At 40.3% G+C, this 21346-nt stretch overlaps 2 long non-coding RNA genes across 3 annotated transcripts; both read right to left on the bottom strand.

Annotated features, from left to right (window-relative positions):
• Positions 1-1033: 1033 nt before the first annotated feature.
• On the bottom strand, positions 1034-18040 carry LOC122184997. 2 transcript variants are annotated; one of them, XR_006180688.1, is made up of 3 exons: positions 18020-18040; positions 9539-9646; positions 1034-1660 (listed from the first exon to the last, which is right to left on the bottom strand). It is a non-coding gene; the product is annotated as an uncharacterized LOC122184997 (long non-coding RNA). The 2 variants fall into 2 exon arrangements; XR_006180689.1 differs by lacking the exon at positions 18020-18040 and adding an exon at positions 13331-13415 and having other exon boundaries at positions 9539-9680.
• LOC122184996 lies at positions 18035-20216 on the bottom strand. The gene is made up of 3 exons (XR_006180687.1): positions 20013-20216; positions 19281-19444; positions 18035-18141 (listed from the first exon to the last, which is right to left on the bottom strand). It is a non-coding gene; the product is annotated as an uncharacterized LOC122184996 (long non-coding RNA).
• Between the last annotated feature and the right edge of the window lie 1130 nt (positions 20217-21346).

The raw sequence follows: 21346 nt of genomic DNA on the forward strand, positions 1-21346 counted from the left end.
CTGTCAGTGAGTGAAATTCAAATATGATGTGTTAAAGTGAGACATAAATGGTACACAAGAGAGAACATCAACTCTACCGAGCAGTCTGAGGAATATAAGGCTGTGTTACTTCTTTTTATATCAGAATGGGCAAAAAAAAAGATAGTAAAAATGCAAAGTTTACAAGCAGTCTGCTCTCCCAGAAACATGCATATTTCATCTTGTGTACTACTTTCATCCCCAGCAAAAAAAGGATTCTGAATCTTTTATTTTGCTGCATCTTAGTTATTGGGATCTGGTCCTATGAAAATGTGCAAGAATTTCCTTCCATAATCCTTAGAAAAAAAAGATTAGAAGCTGAATTAAAAGATCTGTGGAAAAAAAAAAGCAAAACCTCTTAAGTGCAGTTGATCAAAAGGCTTTTTTGTTTCTTTCATTAAAATTTTTCTTCACTGTGATCATCAAAATTTTAAGTTGCAATGGAAAACTTCAAAAATGGGTTCTCATTTAAAAAAGAAAAAAAAAAAAACCAAAAAAAAAAAAAAACAAACAAGGCCTATGGCAAACACAAAAATGAGAAGAGAACTTCCCCAAAGAAAAGCATCGTTTGCTTTTCCAGCTGAGTTTGTTTTTCTTCAGTGGGCAGCCAGCTCTGCTCTGGAAACAACATCAGTACAGCAGGATGTGAAACTCACCGTTGTCTGGCCAGGATGACAGCTGTCCTCACAAAACTTACACCCTGTCTCTGGAGTTCACACAACATTCCTTTCTCCTGCTACACCGCTGCAGATATCTGCAGCAAAGCACTGCTCTTTGGTACAGTTAGCACTTGGTGGCAGGATTAGCTGCAGGGATCCATTCCTCTTCAGTCTGAACCGATTCTCCCATTTTCAAACGCAGCAGCTCATCCGGGATTCAGTCCCTTGCTTTTTGCAGCAGTACAAGCTTACCCACATTTTTTACGGGTTCAAAAGCAACTAGGCAAACTGAGGATGGAAAAACACATCCAGGATCTCAGATCAAACCCAAGTACCAGTGATACTACAATGCAGACAATGCTATGAAGGTGTACAAGAGAACTGCCACGGTTTGCATTCTCTGTTCTTTTAATTTCCCCAATGTTGGATGTTGTAAGAGGCTGTATGGACCTCATCATGGCTGTTCAGACATTAAATCTCTGTTCAGATAAACCTTCCAGCTGGAAATCAATGTAAGTAACTCCATCGATATCAGCTTTTTTTCCATTTGGTATTTTAAGATGGGTTTTCAAAGATGAATGAATGCAGTAGAGTAATATTTTATGAACATGGTAAAAGAAGACATTATGAAGGCTAAAACCTCCCTCACCTTCAGTGAATATGCTGACAGAGTTCTAAACCAGCATTCCAAACTGAGAATCCCTTCCCAATTCCTGCTTCAGTTTTCTCCCAAGTTCTGCTTCTGCTTTGTGGCACTCAGGCATACGGTCAGAGAGCATGGAGGAGATGGGTTGATGGTTGAATTGGATGATTTTAAGGTGGTCTTTTCCAACCTTTGTGATTCTATTTCCTCTTTTTAGCAGCTTCTTCAGGGCAAAAATGAGAAGAGGTTGGTTCGTTCCAGGCCCTCCACAAAGAGCATCCCTGTGCTTTTATATATGAACTGCTATAGGGAATAACACAAAGTCAAGACGAAGACATTTCTGAAATAAAACACAAACCCAAGAAAACATTTAAGTAGATATTAGAATTAAAGGGATTTTTTTTGAAACTCGTTTGGATCCAAATGACCAAAGTTTGTTTTTTGCCTTTTGCACGGAATAATCCCCATGTATGTAAATTTAAGTTGGGCAGTTATTCCAATTCATGGGTCCCCTATATCACTGTCAAAAGGTGTTCCTACAGGCCAGCATTAGGAGAGCTAAAAATCTAGACAGGAATCTCATTGCTATTCAGATTATTCCATTTTTTCTACAGTGAATGCATTCTGCCTGAGAGCTGCTCGCTGACGGCACGGTGCAGTATTTTTTGGAGATGAAGGAAGCAGAACAAAATAGCTAAGAAAAGGAACAATCCACCAGATAATAGTGGGGAGGTTTCCATACATTCATCTTTCTAGCTGTTGCCAATATTCAAGATATATCTGTACATGCTAGTTAGAAACATGGAGCTTTACTGCACAGATAAGCTATAGAGATCAATTATAAAAGCTTCTAAGGTACCTTCAAGAGCAGTCAGCAAACAAGCATAAGGATGTTATCAGGAGGGCTCTCAGCCAGCAAATTCTCCTAAATAGCCCAGAGCTGTATTGAACAGCTCACACTGGAAGATCAGGGAATCAGGACAATCTATGAAACTATCTTAATGCTGACTTAGTAATTGCCTGCAAATACAACTCATCCTACGTTAGATGAGGCCTGGGGGACTTAAATCCTGTCAGCTCCCCCAAACAGGTTATGAATGGAGTTTTAAGTGATGTCGACACTGTATGCAGATTCCTCTCCAGGGAATAGTTTTGTTTTTGTTTTGTTTTGTTTTTGCCACATTGCCACAGGAAGAATCCATCACCTGGTAATTTTATTCCATTCGTAAGGCTGTGAACAACTTTAGCAAACAGCAGCTGAATTAACCAAAGCCAGTCTCAGTTTAGGATGAGTTCAGGTTGGATATTAGGAAAAATTTATTATCTGAAAAAGTGGTTGGGCAGTGGCATAGGCACAGGCTGCCCAGGGAGTGCTGGAGTCACCATCCCTGAAGGTGTTCAGGAAATGTGGAGAGGTGGCACTGAGGGATGTGGTCAGTGGGCAGTGTTGGTGGGAGGTTGACAGTTGGACTAAATTTTCCAACCTTAATGATTCTATAGGGCAGCATTTTACCACTGGGGCTGTAGCACACAGACAGCTGAGCCTTCTGACGCTTTCCGAGCCAAAAGAAAACCAAAAGTTGGATTAAAATTCAAGTTTCACTGAGCTCTGACCTTTTGGAAATACTAAGCTCCATCTGAACTCTTACCATTTCCATCGCATCATTTGGATGTTGAAAGACTGAATCCTGTTCAAGAAAATTCACAAGAATTCATGCCCAAAGACCATACTACACAATGGACAACGCTACCAGCTCATGCACTGAACCTGCCCCATAAAAGCCAGTTTCCCCATTCACTTCCAGAGATTTTTCTGAACTCTGCTGTTTCTTTTGTTCTGCTCCTTTCTGGCTTTCTATCTCTTGCTAAGTATTTTCTCTTCATCTCCATATTCAAAGCACAAAGCTACATATGCAGAAACTAATCACTTTCAAAACCTCTCTTTGTGGATGCGTGCAGCTTGCCTCTGCTGAGAAACAGCCGTCTGTGGTTCATCTCAGCAACACAGACAGACACATCTGCTTGGTGTGACCAGAGAAACTGGGAGGGCTGCCCTCCACCAGCAGCCCGGGGCACTTGCTGGAGGCACAGTGCGTCCTCTGATGCCTGTTGTACTTGTGTTGTTTCTGGAGCTGCAATACAGTACGCAAGCAAGGGGCATGAAGAAAGACTGTGCTCCATTTAGATTTAGCCAGTGTGTTCTTAACTCTAATTGCTTTAAGTGGTTGAAAAAGCTGACAGGGTATAATTGATATGGAGTCTTATTGCCTGTCCCTTGATAGTGACATTTTTAGAGCTGTGCTTGCTGACTAGGGACAAAAAAATATTAGGAGCTCAAAATCACCTGCTATTGGCATGGGCTGGAGAGACACTCCATGTAGCAACAAATCTGAAGAGCAGAGGACAACTACACGGCGTGCGCACCTGGGCACAGACAGGCAATAAAGTGCCTCACACAGAACATCAAATATGCAGCAATTTAATGTGGAAGAGAGATCTTCCCTCAGTTTCATGGATTTATGACGCGCTTTTGAAAGGTGTAAAAAATAAGCTTAAGTAGTAGACTTTAAGCCTTTAAGTCAAGATGCACACAACTTATCTACCCAATTACACAACTGTGGGGCTGCCAACACGCTGCAGCACTGGCTGCACTGAACAGGCAAGCCCCTTCTCCAACAAAGTGTTCCAAAGCCTTTGACAAGTCATTATTTCTCTGAAATCCTGAATATACTCCAGACTGGATCATTATTAAGCCTATCAGCCTGTCAGAATGTACTTTGGAGGTTGAGAGGAATGGAAATAAGGAATGTTTAAGGAGTTGCCTTCCATTCCCCCTCCTAGATAAAGCTGGAACGCAGAGTGGCCCAACCCACGTAATTGTGTCTAACCCACGACACACACTCCCTTCACACATTTCTCAGGGAAACAAAAACAAACAGAAAACCAAGCCTTCCAAATCTGTAAGGGAAACTCAGATTTTTGCTAAACAGGCAGCACCAGATCATTGCTGTGATTTCAACTCTACCATTCATCAGAATTGAGTAAACCAATTTTAGAAGCAGAAGAAGCAGCCATCTTCAGTCAAGATCAGAAATGTGATGGTGAACCTTGTACATAACATAACTCTGAGTATGGAAAATTGAATATAATCAGTTATGCTGGTTAAATTGCACGTGGGTGGAATTTAAGTGAGCTGTGAGCAACTTCAGCGCAGAAATCAGATTAAGCATGGGAGAAACTCCAGTGTGTGATTATCGTGTGTTAATTACTCAAGATTTTGACAGAGCCCAAAGCTCGGTCAGCCCAGCCCTCGACAATGAGGAGACAGCTTAAACACGTGAGCATGAAACTATCGCATTTGTTAGTACTCCAGCATTTCCAGGGCAGTCCACGAGCTTCTGATGAAACCTCAGGGATGCTGATTCATGAGAAACCCTGGGGGACCAGAGCAAGGTCCAGAACCCAGAGAAGATGACATTAAGTCAGTTGCAGTGCAGACCTGTTTGATAACCTTTTAGAATTGGGTCACCACCAACTGTTCACATATGTGGAGTTCTTAGAAAAACCTGTCTGGTCCTGGCATCCATTTGATCTGCTCTTCGTGCTGTTACCACAGCAACTGATGCTTGAATGAAAATCACTTTGCAAGCTGGATGTACAGACTGCCCCGTCACGTCACATGGTGGCAAAAGTAGAAGCTTGAGGCAGGTCTGGCAGGCATTTATCTGCAGCTTACTACAAGAGCCTGCAGCCTTATTTTCCATTTGTTCTTTTTTCTTTTGACAGAATAAGCACCAGAACACCATTTTTTCCTCTATCAGAAAATACTCCGTAGGTCAATCACGGAAATGAAGCCTGTTTGGGCTGCTGTGTGCTCTAAACAGCTCAAAAATTCAGTATTTGCATTATGTTTCCAAGTCACATGGAAATTGAACTTATTTTTTCTGTAAATGCTATTGCTGAGAGATATAATAGTAGCCATGTACCTTTGCAGAAATATAAGATGCTTTACAAAAGTACAAAAATCTAATTAGCTGTTCCCTAAGGGATTCAGATTTCTTCTGTTGAATTTGACCCACATTTATTTAATGCTTTAGGGAATACAGACCTAATATTGCAGTTCCTTGCTATTTCATGCTGGGCGACACAGACTCTAAGATTCATTTTGTTTTGATGACGGGAAATTCTGTGTACACAGAATTTTACAAGTATATTACATCAACTGATGCAACCTGTGCTATTCTCCCAGTTGAGTGATGTTCAGCTCTGGACAGCTCTGCAGTAGGAGAGAGAAAGAGAGAGAGAGAAAGTACAACATAGAAAGAAAAATAAGAGAAAGACTGAGGCATACTGTTATAAGAGGTGAGAAGCACACAGGATAACTAAACCTGAACCCACAGAATGGTTGAGAATGTCAGGGACCTCTGGGTCAACTGCTGCAAGCCCTGCTCCAGCAGGGACATCCAGAGCAGTGCCCAAGACCACTCCATGTAGTTTCTGAAGACCTCCAAAGAGGAGATCCCACCACCTCTCTGAGCAGCCTGTGCCTGACTGCTCCAGTAACCTCACAGTAAAAAAAAGTTTCCTGATATTCAGGAAGAACTTCTTGTGTCTCAGCTTATGCCCATTGCCTTGTCCTGTCAAAAAATTTGGTAATTCATTGCGCAATTAAGCAATTTCTTTCCCGTGCTTTTAATTCTGCTGGGTGACAATTTTCATTTCTCTGATTGCTTCATCGTGACAAATGCTGCTTTTAGCTTCCATTGTAATAAAGCCATGCTCGGTGGAAAGAAACAGTCTTACACTTCATTTGAAATATATAGGAAAAGTTGAAAATATTAATTAGCAAATCCTAATGTGAATCTGCTCTGTAAAATGGAAATATTGTAACTAGAAAAAAACAACTCAGTAGGAGGATATGATGCATACACTATACAAAAACATCAAATTCTGAGATAAAATTACAGATATTTTGAGTATGGACCAAACAACCCTATAAGAAACAACTAAGCTTTTTGCTGATTTCAGTCAGGTAAAAGCTACTGAAGTAATGAAGGATGGAAATGAAGTAATTAAGAAAGAAAATTCCAAACCTTAATTTGACCCTTTACTTCTAATGATTCATTTAATAACGTGTACATAATAATATTGAATATCTGATTTGGAAAAGCAGCATGCCCATCATACCATGACTCTCTCAGCAGTAAATCACTGCCCACCACTTTCAGTCTGTGGGGGCAGAGGACAATCATTCCCTTGTCCGTTAACAAATACCCTGTTTTTGTTCTCACCTTTCTCCAGTGACTTCACTTAGTTTTCTTTAGCACAGATAACAACAATATTTACAGCTCCTGTCTTCAGGCCAAGCAATTGTTTGCAGGGCTGCAAAGCCATTTTACCACTGGTGTTGGCAGGAAGCAAGACATTTCTGCACTGATCAGGGCTTTGTTTTAAGGTGCCTCAGTCCCTCTGACTGCCTAGAAAGATTGCCAGTGGCTATGCTTACAAGATTTGATGTGTTAAACTCGTGGCAGTGTTTTGCAGGAACGCTCCTAGGAAGTTTTGAGCTTGTCCCACATTAGAGAGACCCAATCTACAACATTACAATAAACTCTAGCAGAGGCAGTCTCAGCTTCTCCCTGCACACTTCTTCCTAAATTATAGTGCTTTCTGTGCCTTATAAGTCAAGTGTTAAGATAAATTATATGAAAAAGAAACCCAGTCCTGCCTTGAAGTGCATTCATATTCCACATGAGCTCTGAGTACAATCCTGGTGGATGCCACCATCTTACTCCAGATATTGATCTGATGGAGCAAGAATTAGGCATCTCAACTTTTGGTCTGAACTAGTATGCACCATAATGCTTGGCATAGTATCAGCTGACAATGCTCGACACCGTGTTTTAAATCAATTACCTGAAGTGATAATTGTTTGTTATCAGTAAGGGGAATTTCGTAAATGAGACACTTGATAAATCAGTGCACTGACAAATGCAGACATCATAAAGTAATTTACATGAATTTACTAAAAAGAGACTACTGGAATTACAATATTTTGATACACTAAACCAACATTACCAATTCTTGCAGCTCACTATGTTGAATACATCTCTGTCCATTTTGACCATTAGACTTTTGCTTCTGGTGAGATGATCAGATATTATGAGGAAACTAGGTCCAAAACCTTGATTGTTACTTTTTTTCCCAGTCTTATCATAGTGAGACCACAAGAGGAATTGTGCTGTTCTATCAGCTGAACAACATACCTCTGTTGCTGTGTACTTGAAATTGTGTATTTAATAATGGACACTACTCCTCTGCTCACTTGTAAATGAGAGCTACTGAAAAAGCAATGAGCCAAGTTCTGCTTTCTCAGGTCAGGAGTACCACCAATAATGTGAGCGTGTGAGCTGGTGAAACACATGAAGAGTGGTGGCAATAACAGACTGACCCATAGTAGTGCTTTGCATCTTTAGTCAACTAAATTGACTACAGTTAGATTCGTTGATCCTTAGGACCCCTCCCAACTCAGGATGTTCTATGGTTCTTTGAAATGTAGTCCAGAGAACTACAGGTTGGACACAGTGGAAAATCTTGGCAGGGTGACTGGCAAACCTAAACTCATTCAGACTCATCTTTCCTGTGAACTATAGTCCAGTGCAACAAAAAACCCAACTATGAATACCTGAACAATAAGGTTCTTTTATACAAACACTTCCCGTTACCTCACAGTGACTTGCAGAAAATCTGGCTTATCAATGTAAGGCATTTATTCTGTGTTGCAATCATAACTCACCGCACCAGAAAGCAAGAAGCACAGCAATGTCTGTGTTTGCTAAGCCTGCGTACCAAAGGCAGATACTAGAGGAAACCAAACATGTTTTTATGAGTTACAAAAGAGGACTATCATTTCTACTAGAAGGGATAGGAGCTTTTGGAATGTGCTTTTGGATATAGGAGTGCCTTTCAAAAACTATGGAATATATCTTCAAATGAAAACCATAAATTAAGTGTAATTACTATTTCTGGCAGCTTGCATGAGAAAAATAAAGCATTTATCCTGTCACCTTGGCTCATATTTCAGCACAGTCTCGAGATTCCTGATTCGTGCTTCTGGCATGTCTGCACTGCTGTTGATACATACCTTCACCAAGAATTCTAAAACGCACCTAATTTTCCTTCAGAAATTTGTGCCTATCCTTTGGCTGTTTCAGTTTCATCTTTCATTACATTTAGCCATATGCCATTTCAGGTTGGATATTAGGAAAAATTTCTTCTCAGAACGAGTAGTGAGGCACTGACACAGGCTGCCCAGGGAGTGGTGGAGTCACCATCCCTGAGATGTTGAAAATGTGGAGATGTGGCACCGAGGGACGCGGTCAGTGGGCATGGTTGGGGTGGGCTGGGGTTGGACTACATGATCTTAGTGGTCTTTCCCAACCTTAATGGTTCTATGATGTTATTTTTTCCACATCATTACGCATCCCCATGCCCTTTGTCTTCAATTCCATCAGCCCTACAAGGTCAATCCTTTCTGGAAAAGCCACAAATTACTCCCCCACAAAATCAGTCTGGATGGTTATATATCCAACATACATTTATCTGGTAATACAGGACATTCCAGAGAGGAGGGTCTTTTCTCTTGTGCCTTGTTCAGAATTTTATAATTTAAAATGCTGCCACTATCAGCCACTTTGAAATGACACTGGCAACACAAATTTGCTGTGATTAGGAGGAAATGGGGTTTAAACTCTCATTGATAAAGAAAAATCAATGAAATGTTTAGTTGAGCTTTTATACAGAACCCAAGTGAGCTTCTAGAATTCCCAGTTCCAGTGTGGATCATCTGTACAAGAGATATGTCAAGTAAAGGATGATTTTCCTTGGCAAATGACCTGAGAGAAGTAAATGTGCTTGTACTAAGGCATGAGATTTTTCATTTTTTTGTTTTGATTTTTTTTTAAGTATATATATTTTTGAGTACTTTGCATGAAAGGCTGTAACATATGTTACCATTTTCTATTTAGAAAAGTAAATACAAAAACAAGCATTCCAGAGGACATCAAAAGCTGACAACAAAACTACCAGCCCAGTTTCCTGCAGTGTTTCTACAATGAAATCATTGCATAAGGCAGCATTTCAATCAAAGTTAATGCACATTTAATCTAGTAAACACTTCTTCAAGAGCAGGTTTTCACAAAATGGCCAAGAGACTTACCGATGGCCACCAACCAGCTCATTCCAGCAGACACTCAGTAGGAAACAGCAGTGAGGAGGAGGAAGGGCGCTGCATCTGTTCAAAGCAAAAGGAGTTCCTGTGGTGTCCCTGGACAGTGGAAGAGATTTCTAGGTTTTAATATCTGAAAATAAACAAAGAAATGAATAAAAAACTAGGTCTGCCCCCAGAAGAGGCTGAAACATTTCTCTTTAGAGCAATAGCTGTTGTTTCTTTGAAGGCAGACAAGTTGCTTTGCACACAGAAATAGGTTACTCGGAGTAGCCTTAACATTCTTGGGTTTGATTGTATCTTAGATGAAACAGGCAGAAGAAAACCACCTTATGCTGATTTTATTTTCTGTCTGACAGAACTTCATATGCATTAATTGGCTTTTACCCCTCAGGGTTTTTACAGACAGGTTTACTGCAATAATTCAGGGAGAGGAGGATGCATGGGATGCTCTGGAAACACTCATGCAGGCACGTGCTCCCCAGCAAGCATAAGCAAACAGACCTTAAATCCATATTTGAGACCTTAGGTATAAAAACCTGTTTTTCAGATCACCACCAGATTCTATTGATAACAAAATAATTTACTCTGTGTGTTGCTTTATGTTTAGGCAACACAACACAGCGTGTGATGGAAGTGTTAGTAACCATCCCTCCTTTGTGTAAGCCTTCTTATGCTTGTGAGGCTGTTTCTGAGTACTTCTGATGAGCAGAACAAGTAGGCAGGAGAACCCAGCAAGAAGTGTGAGGCTCTTACCTGACCTGCTGTTTATGTTCAGAGAGAGCAGACCAGAACCTACGCTTTAAAGCAAGGATAATTTTAAAGCATAATGGTAATAATTTTAATAAATCTGGTAATAATTTTACCAGAACTTAGCCAAATTTAAATATTTCAGTCATTACATTTATCTTTTCTATAAAGTTAGACAGGGAGCTTTGCATAGAACTTGCATCAGTTTGTCTCCAGCAGATGTGATGGAAGAGTTCACACAGCTCGAGATGACATCAGTAAATTGTTAACGTGGACCTAATTTCAATGAGCAAAGAACGGATTCAGTTTCTTCTATCTGTAGAAGCAGCACTTGAACAGTCAAGCTTTCAGCCCTCGTGTTAATTACCCCTTCAATACAAACTGAAGAACATCTCCCTTTACATAAAGACTGTTTAGATACTTAAAAAATAATCTCCTATAATAATTTTATCGGTCATTCCATTTTTTTAAGGGAAGTCTTTCTAACTGATTGCTTTCAGTTCATAATTATGAGCAAGCACATATGGAGAGTTGCCGTTATCTCCACAGGGACTGAAAATTGTCAACACCACAAAATATTTTGTAAAAGTAAATATTGAAGATAGTACTAAATATTATTCAAACACACAGTAGTTCGGGATATGTGTCAGTGGAGAATATTGGTGGCAGCTGGACAGTTGGACTTGATATTCTTAAAAATATTTTCCAACCTTAATGATTCCATGACAAATCAGACACTATTCATCATTGGAGCCTAATTTAGTAAAAAAGATAAAAATATCTGAGCAATACTTAGAATTGGAAAGCGTGGCCTAGAGAGACCACTTGCGGTTCATTTCATATCAGCTGCATCTAGATGGATGGAAAAAACTGCATTAACGTACAAGGAATTACCAGTGCCAATATTGGTGAAGAAATAATGAAAAGATGATTGGCATAAACTGTTCAGAAAGCTTATTGCACAGTCCTCAATATTAGATTGAAGTACATCTCAGCTCTGGAATGTCATAAGGTCAGGCTTGAACATGGAACGAAATACTGTGCTCCAGAGTATTGTAAATAAAAGTGGAATTCTCACCCCATGGGAAATTCCAATATGTTGACATTTTTCAGTGCAAACAAAAAAAATATACTGGGTTGGAATCACCGAAACTCTTATATGCAATAGTATAGGAATAGCAAAATAATGTAAATATCATAAAAGTTAAAATGAAAGGAATAAAATGCCAATAGAGAATATTTGAACGTAGTCAGAGAGAGATAAGGGAGAATTATTCGTTTTGATATTTTCCCATCAAATTTAATCTAAATCAATGTATTCACTTAAGATGATTCATTACTGATGAAATTGCATTGTCTGAATACAAAATTGTAATTTTTTTTCCAGTTGGCTCATTATTAAAGATTGATCAGATTGTAAAAGTGTTGAGAAAAAATCCCTAAGAACTCAACTTCTGCAAATTGGTTCTGCTGAAAGTCGTTTTGATTCAAGTTTCAAAACCCACAGGAACAAAAAGCAAATAGTCGCTGTAATTGTCAATCACATCCAAAGAATGTACAGGAGGCTCAGAGTGACTTCATAACAGGCAGCCAACCAGCCCAACAGCAACCACGAGTCCCTCCACTTGCATGCAGCTCTGTTTCCTGCAGGGCCCATGGGGACACACTTCCAAAGCCTTGGTCACCTCTGCTGAAATCCCACAGTGAGAATACAGAGCCTCTTTTGTACCCATTTGTCAGTGCCAATTTATTGTCCTGTCAAGGAGAAGGGATGTTTGTGTGTCTAACTTTCTTCCCATTGATTTTCTGCTTCCCTCTCTCAGCTGCTGCACCAAATTTCTATGGCCTTACGTATCTCCTTCTTTTTCTTTCCCGTTCTTATTGCGATCCTTTCGTTCTCTTCTTTTAATCTTCACTTCCCATTTTGTTTCAGGTCTTCTTACAAAACATGCTGCAGAGTTTGTGCTGTCACAGACCATAAACATTTTCTCCTCTCCATGGGAATAATTTCCTAACTCATTGACCTGTCTCTTATCCTACATTAAGTTTAAGCACTCCATAGCTCTTTGGGGAAAACAAAACAAAACATTTTATATAAATGGTGTAACTTCAGTAGTATTCTGAAAATAAAGAATAATGAGCAGAAAACTTTTTCTGCAGGGAAGGCAATTTAGTTCTATGCCAAGCTAATTAAGGGAACTCAAGAAGGGATGCCTTCTGTTCAGATGGTGGTATTTTTCTTCTACAGCCCATACTACTTCTGTACATACACTGTACACCCGCTTACCAGGTGCAGAGGGAGATCAAACTTCAGTGTTTCAATGTCTTTAGCTGATTTATTATAATGAAACTACCTCTTACCCAGTAAAAATGATGGCAAGATCAGATAGATGCACCATATTATCCTGGAATTGTTAATAAAGAAAATAAGGAGGACTAACGAAAGAAATTAGTGTAATGTACTTCCTTGTTAACAGACCTTAGATGCTAATGAGCACAAATAAAGTCTAGCTTGGAAACCCAGTTGGCCCTGCTCGTACTCACTGAACCTTCTTGCTTCTTAGGCACTGCTAAACTTCTTGCAGATGCTTAAGTGACTTACAACAAGCATTGCAAAGAGCAAAAATATGAGAAACAGCATGCATCTCTGATTTTACAAGCAATGAGAAGCACTTTAGAATCTGGCCTTCGGACACCACGACTCTAAGAATGGTTTAGTAACTGTAACCTATTTCAAACTCATACCAGAGTCTTTCTTCCTATACAGCCAGTATTTTTATCTATTCTATTTCCAACTGTCTGTTTCAAAAGCCCTCTCAAGGAAGTTTTCTCTTAAGTCTATCTAATTACTGCCAGGTGGCCCTGCCTCGTTCCACCCAAATAATTCCTGTTGGCATTTATATGCTATAATTGTGGACATTTATCACTGGCAGTTCTCTGGGCAGTCTTCTGACTCAGGCAGCAGAATGTACCCCGTGTTTGGCATTTGCTCTGCTTTGTACATTTGCAAAGCACTAAACAACTATTCATTACCTGTACTTGGCAGCTGCCCAAAAACCTGGAGCTTTTCAAGTCGCTTTTCAAGTCCTCATGAGGATGGGAATGCCCTTAAAGCAGCAGTCCCAGGGGCTCGGATTCACATTAATTCCTGCTGCAGTTGAAGTGCTTCTGAGTACTTTTGAACAGCTCAGAGTCCTAGAAAGACAGCGACGTAAATCCTCTCCCTTCATGGTGGGTGCCTTAGAGACAGAGATCATAGAATCACAGAATCATTTGAGTTGGAAGGGTCCCCCTAAAGTCCATCTGGTCCAACCCACCTGCAACAAACAGCGAAACCCACAGCTCCATCAGGTGCTCAGAGCCCATCCAGCCTGACCTTGGCTGTCTTCAGGGTCAGGCCACCTCCTCCCTGGGCAGCCTGTGCCAGTGCCTCACTGCCCTTACTGTAACAAGTCTCAGCTTGGGCTCCGTTACAGGACTACAGAGCTCCAACCAGAGTAAGCTCCAATCTGCCTAGAAGAGATTAAGCAGGAAAATACGCTGCTTACCATTACCTCAGGCAAATGCTGTGGTTGCTTTCTGCTTTACCTTCTTCCAAACAGTCATAAACCTAGAAGCCTTTGCAGTGTGGTTGAAAAATGGAAAATGTACAGAAAAACCTTCAGAAGAATCCTTCAGGTAATCAGTTGTAGGAAATGAGCTTGTCTTTCAGCTTAAGATTTTCTGTTTTGCAGAATTCATGTATTTTTTATTGCTGTTGTTGAGTGAAATAGCTGAATGTTTTCAGGGAAAAGCCCTTCTTTCCCTCTCCAGATTCTGTGCATTTCAGGAGGCACAAGATAAATCACAGATGAAGGGACCCGTTTAGGTGCTGTTTTCCCCAAGAAAATTATCACCCAGTCTACCCTTGCTGGCTGGAACCCAAGAGATTCAAGAGGGTGCAAGCAGTGGGAAACTCCCAGCAGAGACCTCAGGGCAGAGCATTTGGTGTAGCAGTGGGGGGGGGAGGAGTGGGATGGACTCAGCAAACAAACAGCACACACAGTGCTTAGAAATTAAACCAGTAAACAAATGCAAAGCATCGTGCAAGAAAGTATAGAAAGAAGACAGGGCTGGTAAATGGCTGAAACACAATTTGGCTTGATGTGTTTTTCTGGTTTTGCACTGCTGCCTTCTCATGTCTTCAATGAAGTGTCACGTATAATTACTGTTAATAACAACATACAACTTTGCCATGGTTAGTGCATCAGAAAGAAAAATCTGAAAGTCTTCTTTCAAGAACAAACGTATTTGATAAATCAGCAATGATTAAATTTAGCCTTAATTACAGATGATTTTTAGTCATCAAAGCACAGGTAGCTTTGCTAATACAAGTAGCAACATTCATTTAAAGGAGTGAGTGTTGCTAACAAAGAGGATCTGTGAAACAAGGAGGATGTTCACCCATTTATACTATTTTATGCTTAATTGCCCTTTGCAAAAGGAGAGCTGATGAGGGCAGTGCCTAGAAACACCAAAAGGCCAAAATGCTCAAATATTCAGGGATGTGGTTTAGTGGGTTTGGTCATGATGGGCTGATGGTTGGACTGGATGATCTTAGAGTCCTTTCCAACCTTAATGATTCTGTGATTCTATTTGGTTGAAGGGGGAACTCAGATTCAAGCACTTGGTCCGAGAGAGAGAGAGCAGAAACCTGAACTTGCATTTCACATTGCCTCAGTGAAATCTTGAGTACCAAAATGTTTCTAAGCACAAAATAAATTAAAAAAATAAATACACCCTGGATTTTTCTGACACAGATTTCAGCATAGCTGTTAAGGAACACTGAGGTTGTGACAAGCCTGAGTCTCTGACTACTAATTTAGTTGAAAAAGTTCATCTCACTCTAGTTAAAATCTTCTTAGTTCCACCCCAGTGTGTTAATTTTACGCTCTGTCACAAACTTCAGAACAACTTTCGGGCAGTCATTTTCTGCATATCTATTTTCTCAGTATGGTGCAGTAATTTTCCTTCTCCATAAACTTCTCAGAGAAATGGCTGGTCTGCAGTTGTGACAATAGATCATATCTTCCTTCTCACATCTCAGGTTGCTACTGCAATGAAGTTTGGGAATACTCAACACAGGAAAGAAACTTTGCTGACGGAGAAATCAGCGCTGTTCAGTCTGAGCTCTTGGTCTGAACACTACAAAAGTGATTTTGGATACGCTGTGATCCCGCAGATTGCACAACACAACTCCCAGTAGCTTTAGCATCCCAGCAGTCACACCCATTCCTCCAGAGCTCAGGGTAAGTCAGCAGAGCAATAACCTTCCCAGCTCCTATCATGAGGATGTACCGACTTACACGAACTTGAGCAGAGCACACAGCAAAGCACGTGAGAACACCACGCACAGCCCAAATATCTGTTCACCCACTGAATCATAACCTGCTGGTCTTCCATATCTCCACAGTGCTGCAAGCTATTGCATTATTCATTTAGAGCTACGGTGCAACTTGCTTTATTGATTCTGGATTTAATACTGGCTCCGGCGGAGGGAAGGGTCAGATAACGATTACTTAGGGCTCCACAGAGACCCCACAAAGCTAAGTTAAATAACACAATGAGTCATTCAATGCACTTGCCCCTTAATCTCTGCCTGCGGCCACTGCTCCTCTCACACAAGCTCTGTCAACAAAGAGGGATTGTTGCACCTCTGGGCACACGGGTGCTGCCTATCTGAGAGCATGTGCATAAGGAGGAAGAATGACTCTGTTTTTGTTTTCCTATTGCTATGCTGGTAACTTCTTCACCATTTTCTGTGAGAAAGTACTTAAATCAGTGGTGCGCCTGAAGATGAAATTCATAGACAGAGGCTGTGCAGTACATTTTAAAATAAGCCATTACTAAAAAGAGATGATAAAAAAAATGAAATAGATCTGCCCCGCACTTGCAATCTACTTCTACAATCTTTTTAGTGAAAACAGATGATTTAATAGCCATTTTGTGTAAGCAGCAATACAGCTCCTACAGAATCCAACTTGTATTTGGTAATTCCTCACATCCCATCACCAGTGTCCTTAAGCAGCTTTCAGATGCAGTACCAAACTCCATTGCCCTCTGAAACACCTTTACATACCCTTGGAGACTGCTGGTATTGCAGAGTTACTGCTGAGGGCAAAGGGTGAATTGAAGAGAATCACCTTGATCAAAGTACTGCATGGGATTTCAGTAGTGCCCGATGCAAGCTGTACCAGTCAGCCTTAGCAATGCATGAGAAACAGCTGGGATGACTTTTTATTAATAAAGCTATCAATTAAAATAGTTACTGACAACTAAGCACAGATCTCACTTATCATAACAGCACTTTGTAGTTTTTTCTACCTAACAAGGCAGAACAAAGCTTTGAATGTGCCATTCCAAGCCAACTCTCACCTCCTCCGCACCACCTCACTCCTAAGGCAATACTACCATTAAAATGTTAGTCAATAACTCCATGCTCAGCGAGGGTTTGGGTCAGACACCTACATATGCCTCATTGTTATAGATGAAGTGATTTGAGCTTGTATTACAGCTATCAGGTTTTAAAATGCAAATGAAAGAGTGATGTTACAAAGCGTGCCAAGAGAAAAACTGAATCAGACTTCCCAATTCCTAATGTTCAGTCTAAGCCTCATCTTGTTGCCTATCTGGGTCTAATAACTTTGTAAATATACCAGAAAGTGAGATAATTATACTTGGGAAGATGTAGAGAAATCCACCAAGTACAGTACTGACCTTTGAAGGTTTTTTTTTTTTTCTCCTGCAAGTACCTGGCTCCATTCCCTGCTCTAAATCTGTGAAAAAGGGATTTGTCAGGAATTTTGTCTCCCATGAGCCCATATCACAACAAGAGAGCAGGTCTACCTGTCCATTTAGAAGCTTCGACAACAGCTTCTAGGAAGAGATGCAGGTTTCTTTAACTCTGATGGTAAATTAAAAGAAGTTGTGCATTTGAGGGCTGCTTTTGGTTCCTTGGGAACAGAAGATGCAGTAGGAAGTGTCACATCCTCCAAACACATCACCCTGCTCTTCTGCTCCTGAGTGTGCCTTCGCAAAGGATGAGAACAGCTTTGTGAAGTGAAAACCAGACTTTGAGAGACCAGCTCCAGCTCTTGGCCTCTAGGTTTAATACCTGAAGCACAGGAGGTGTCATGCATGGGTTTGTGTGCAAAGACAATCGACATGCTGTCCTCAGTCCTCCTTCCTGCTTCGAAGTGTCTGCATGCCAAGGCACCCAGCTACTGGAGGCAAACATCAGTGGAGGGCTAATCCATGCTAATCCTCGGCCATGTGGATGAATGACATCTATCAACAACAGGTGCGCTGACGTGGCTAGCAGGAATGGGAACATGAAGCAGTAAGTGTGCAGCTTTCTTTGTGACCAAGTTGTTGCTTTCATAAAATAGCTGCTTCTCCAACATAAGGCTCACATCATAGGGATGCTAAAGCACTCAACTGATGATAATCTCAGCACTTCATTCACTGTAAATAAACAGGTTTGGGTAGCAAGTTCAAGGCTTACAGAGAAAAGCGGGTAGCTGAAATTTTGCTACTCATTGAGCACACCTGTAGGAGTAATGCAGACCTAGAGCAGTGATGCAATAAGCTTTTTTATTGAAAAAGAGATGAAATTTTAACATAACAAAGAGAAAGCAGAACCCGCAGTCCATTGTGTGTGATTGCTGTAACAATTTGGTTTACCTTTTCCATCTTAAACGTAGCTCTTTCTTGCTTCCTGAGGTACAAGTGAGATGCTGGAATTGTCTGTATCGCTCCGTGATTCTCCAGGGACACATTAGAAAAGTCTTTGGTAATCAGCTCCACTGAAAAGCAAATGGAAGCGTCTTGGAGTCACTATTATATTATAAAGGAGCCACAGTTTAGGAAGACTGGAATTACTTTATTAAACAGAAAAACATGGTCTATTTAGTAATTCTACCTATTTTAAAATTCAGTCATTTTCTGAAATAGTATTTCCTTTGTTAATTAGAATATTTTAAGGGGTCTAGGGAGAATTAAGTATTGCTTTTTCTATTTTTCAGTTAACCTTAAGCTATCCCATTTCCTTCCTCGTGACTTGATTGTAAAGGATATTATACACTTCATCTTGAAATAAAATGAAAATAAAACTAAGAAGTGTTTGCTTGAGCATTTGCACCAGGTAAGACTACAGCCTGCCTGCAACTGCAGCTAATGCAAATATATTTCTGATCAGTATTATTCCCTCACATCATGTATTGCCATTTGGTGAATCTTGACATAACCATGAACAAATACAAAGGGAGTCCAACCTGTTAGTGAAACTTCTAAATCCCACAGCAACTCGTGGAAATAAACAAATGCACAGCAACCCTCTCTGCACACACAAATCAATTATCAGGGTGCTACTTGGCAGATGGGGTACTTCCCAAGACAAAGGATATAAGCTTCCACTGAAAATACAGCCCTACATATAGCATGAGCTTTTTAAGTGCTGGATTGAAATTTAATGCATATTCACAATACAGCTAACAGTCATTAAAATGAAAATGAATTATCCAACTCTTACTCTCAAGGAAACTTTTCAGTTTCTTCCATCTTCAGAGGTTACAATTGAGTATTTGTATCTTATGCAGCCCAGCTGAATAAGCAGTGTTAGCAAGGTGGAAGCCTATATCAACACAAAAGCCTATGCATTTTTATTAGTATTAGGAAGGGGAACAGGAGGCCATGACAGCAAAGCTTTCTTTACAGCCAAGTCGCTGCTCTGAAAGAATAGCTTCTGCTGTAACATGATGTTCACAACAAAGGGATGCTAATGCACTCAATTGATGCAACACTCAACACTTGATTCGTAATAAGCAGGTTTGGGTAACAAGTACAAGGGCTTACACGAAAGGCAAACAGCAGCAGCACAGAGCAAGCCGCTCTGGTTTGCTTTTCAGGCATTCATTCACCTCCTTAACTCTACATTTATACTTACATGTTCCAGGTAGGATAAAGTGGCTCTCACATGTCTCATCTGCACCTTGTAGGTAACTGCCAAAGAGCTGAGAAATTGCAATTCTTTCTCACTTTCTGCCACACACTTATGTCTTCAAACTTGTCACTTCTTTCTCCTGAGAGGCTTTTTCTAACCTCTTGCTCCTATCAAACACATAAATAAAATCAATGGCAGAAGCAGGGGTTTTTCAAGCACTGGAAAAGGAAAGCTATGAATTTTCTGTCATCATCAGCTGTTGAGACTTGGTTCACTGTACACCAAGCATGATAGCTTTCAGTTGAAGTCAGCTTATTCCCACATTCAATGTATACATACTCACCCCACACCATCATTTCTTCTCATTTCATTTAGAAATTAATCTCTCTAGTTTTCTTTTATGTTGAGAAATTAAGAAAAAACAAAATGGGACATTATTTTCAATACTATTTTGATGTTCCAACACACACTGCAAGCTTGCTCAACTGTCACACTGGGTAGCAAAACACACTCTGCATGTTTTCAAATATTGGAAGTTTTCAGACCTTGATGGAAATGTTGCAGCTGACAAATGACCAAATGCAGCTGGCCAATAGCCAGCCCCAGCTCTGCTGGATGGCGTGCTTCCAACGAGCAGCAAGAGCAAGCTTTGTTGGTTGAGACCTTTCCCAGGCATTTCATTTCTTTGACAGCCCTACTGCTTGTCCCAAAATTCAGAGCTTAACCAAACCGCACCTGCATTAGTCTCCTTTCTGGAACAGGATGTTTCAGCGTTTTGCAATTCCCATTAAATCCACAAACATGTTGGCTCCCAGCACTGCTACATTTATGTGTTGTGCAGCCTGGATTGCTGACAAACCCAGAGTTGGGTAAAACTCTACAAACACGCAAAGGCTGCAGCCAGAACAGCAGCGTTGTTACATCCAAAGTATTCTTCCACTGCACAGGAACAGAGCACAGAAGCAGCAAAGAAAATAATGAATGAAGTGAGGACCAAAGGTAGCTAATGTTAGTTGCAATAGATTGCAAGTTAAAACATACCTGACTTTTTTTTTTTTTTCCAAAGCAAACCATCTTCTCTTATAAAGGAGTTCTTGTATCGTTTTTAAGTTCTAATGGTTTGCCTAGAACTCAAGATCAGTACAAAAGAAAAAAAAAAATCAATTATTTGCTACAGATGGCCACTGGAATCAGTGGCAGCTGTGATATGGATGGGGAGATTACAGCAGTATGGCATTTTACCCATCTTGTTAGTTAGAGATTATACCGCATTAGATGATATTAAGAGGGTGGAGGGAATGAGAGCCCAGCTAAGACAGTGATGTATAGTGGAGTTGGATGAGCTAATTTTAGGCCATTTAAGCTCAGAAACTGGCAGCAATTTCTTCCTGAGATCTCAGTTAAAACTAATTTACCTTGAATCATGTGCTTCACTCATCCTGCAGATCACCAAAATGTAAAACTATCATGCACTTAGAGGATGAAAAAATACCATGCTAGTTCCTGCAGGTTACATAAAAACGCTTTTAGAAGCTGTAGTGCCAAGAGGACATGACTTGCATTTTTAGACTTATGAACGCTCTTCCAAAGTAATTAAAAATGACATGCCCTATTAAATCACTTATAACAGACTATAACAAAGCATATGATGCAGAGTTTGCTTGAAGAAACCAATTATGCAGTACAGCTCGGTACAAGGCCAAAGCTTCAAAGCAATTTTCAGATTTCATGGATTACATATGCTTCAGAAAAGGATAATTTTTTTTTTTTTTTAAAGCACAAGGAAGATGCACTGAAAATATGATGCAATATTTTCCACTTCATTTTTTTTTGTTACTCTCAATAAGAAGTCTATTACAAATCTCATCTCTGGCACAAATATTTACAAATAAGAGGGGAGCACTTTGAAGGGGACAGGCCTGTCTTTGTAATTAACTTTGGTCTAAGTAAAGCAGAGGTACTGATTAAATGATGGGTGGCATGCAGCTTCGGTGTTGCACATCTATTCCTGCCAAAGAATGCTACTGATAGAATTCAGGCGTAGGACCCACTTCAAGTCTTTGCAATGT

The sequence above is a fragment of the Lagopus leucura genome, unplaced genomic scaffold (assembly GCF_019238085.1).
Source record: "Lagopus leucura isolate 7727_CA_CO unplaced genomic scaffold, USGS_WTPT01 Super-Scaffold_100026, whole genome shotgun sequence".
Classification (NCBI taxonomy): Eukaryota; Metazoa; Chordata; class Aves; order Galliformes; family Phasianidae; genus Lagopus; species Lagopus leucura.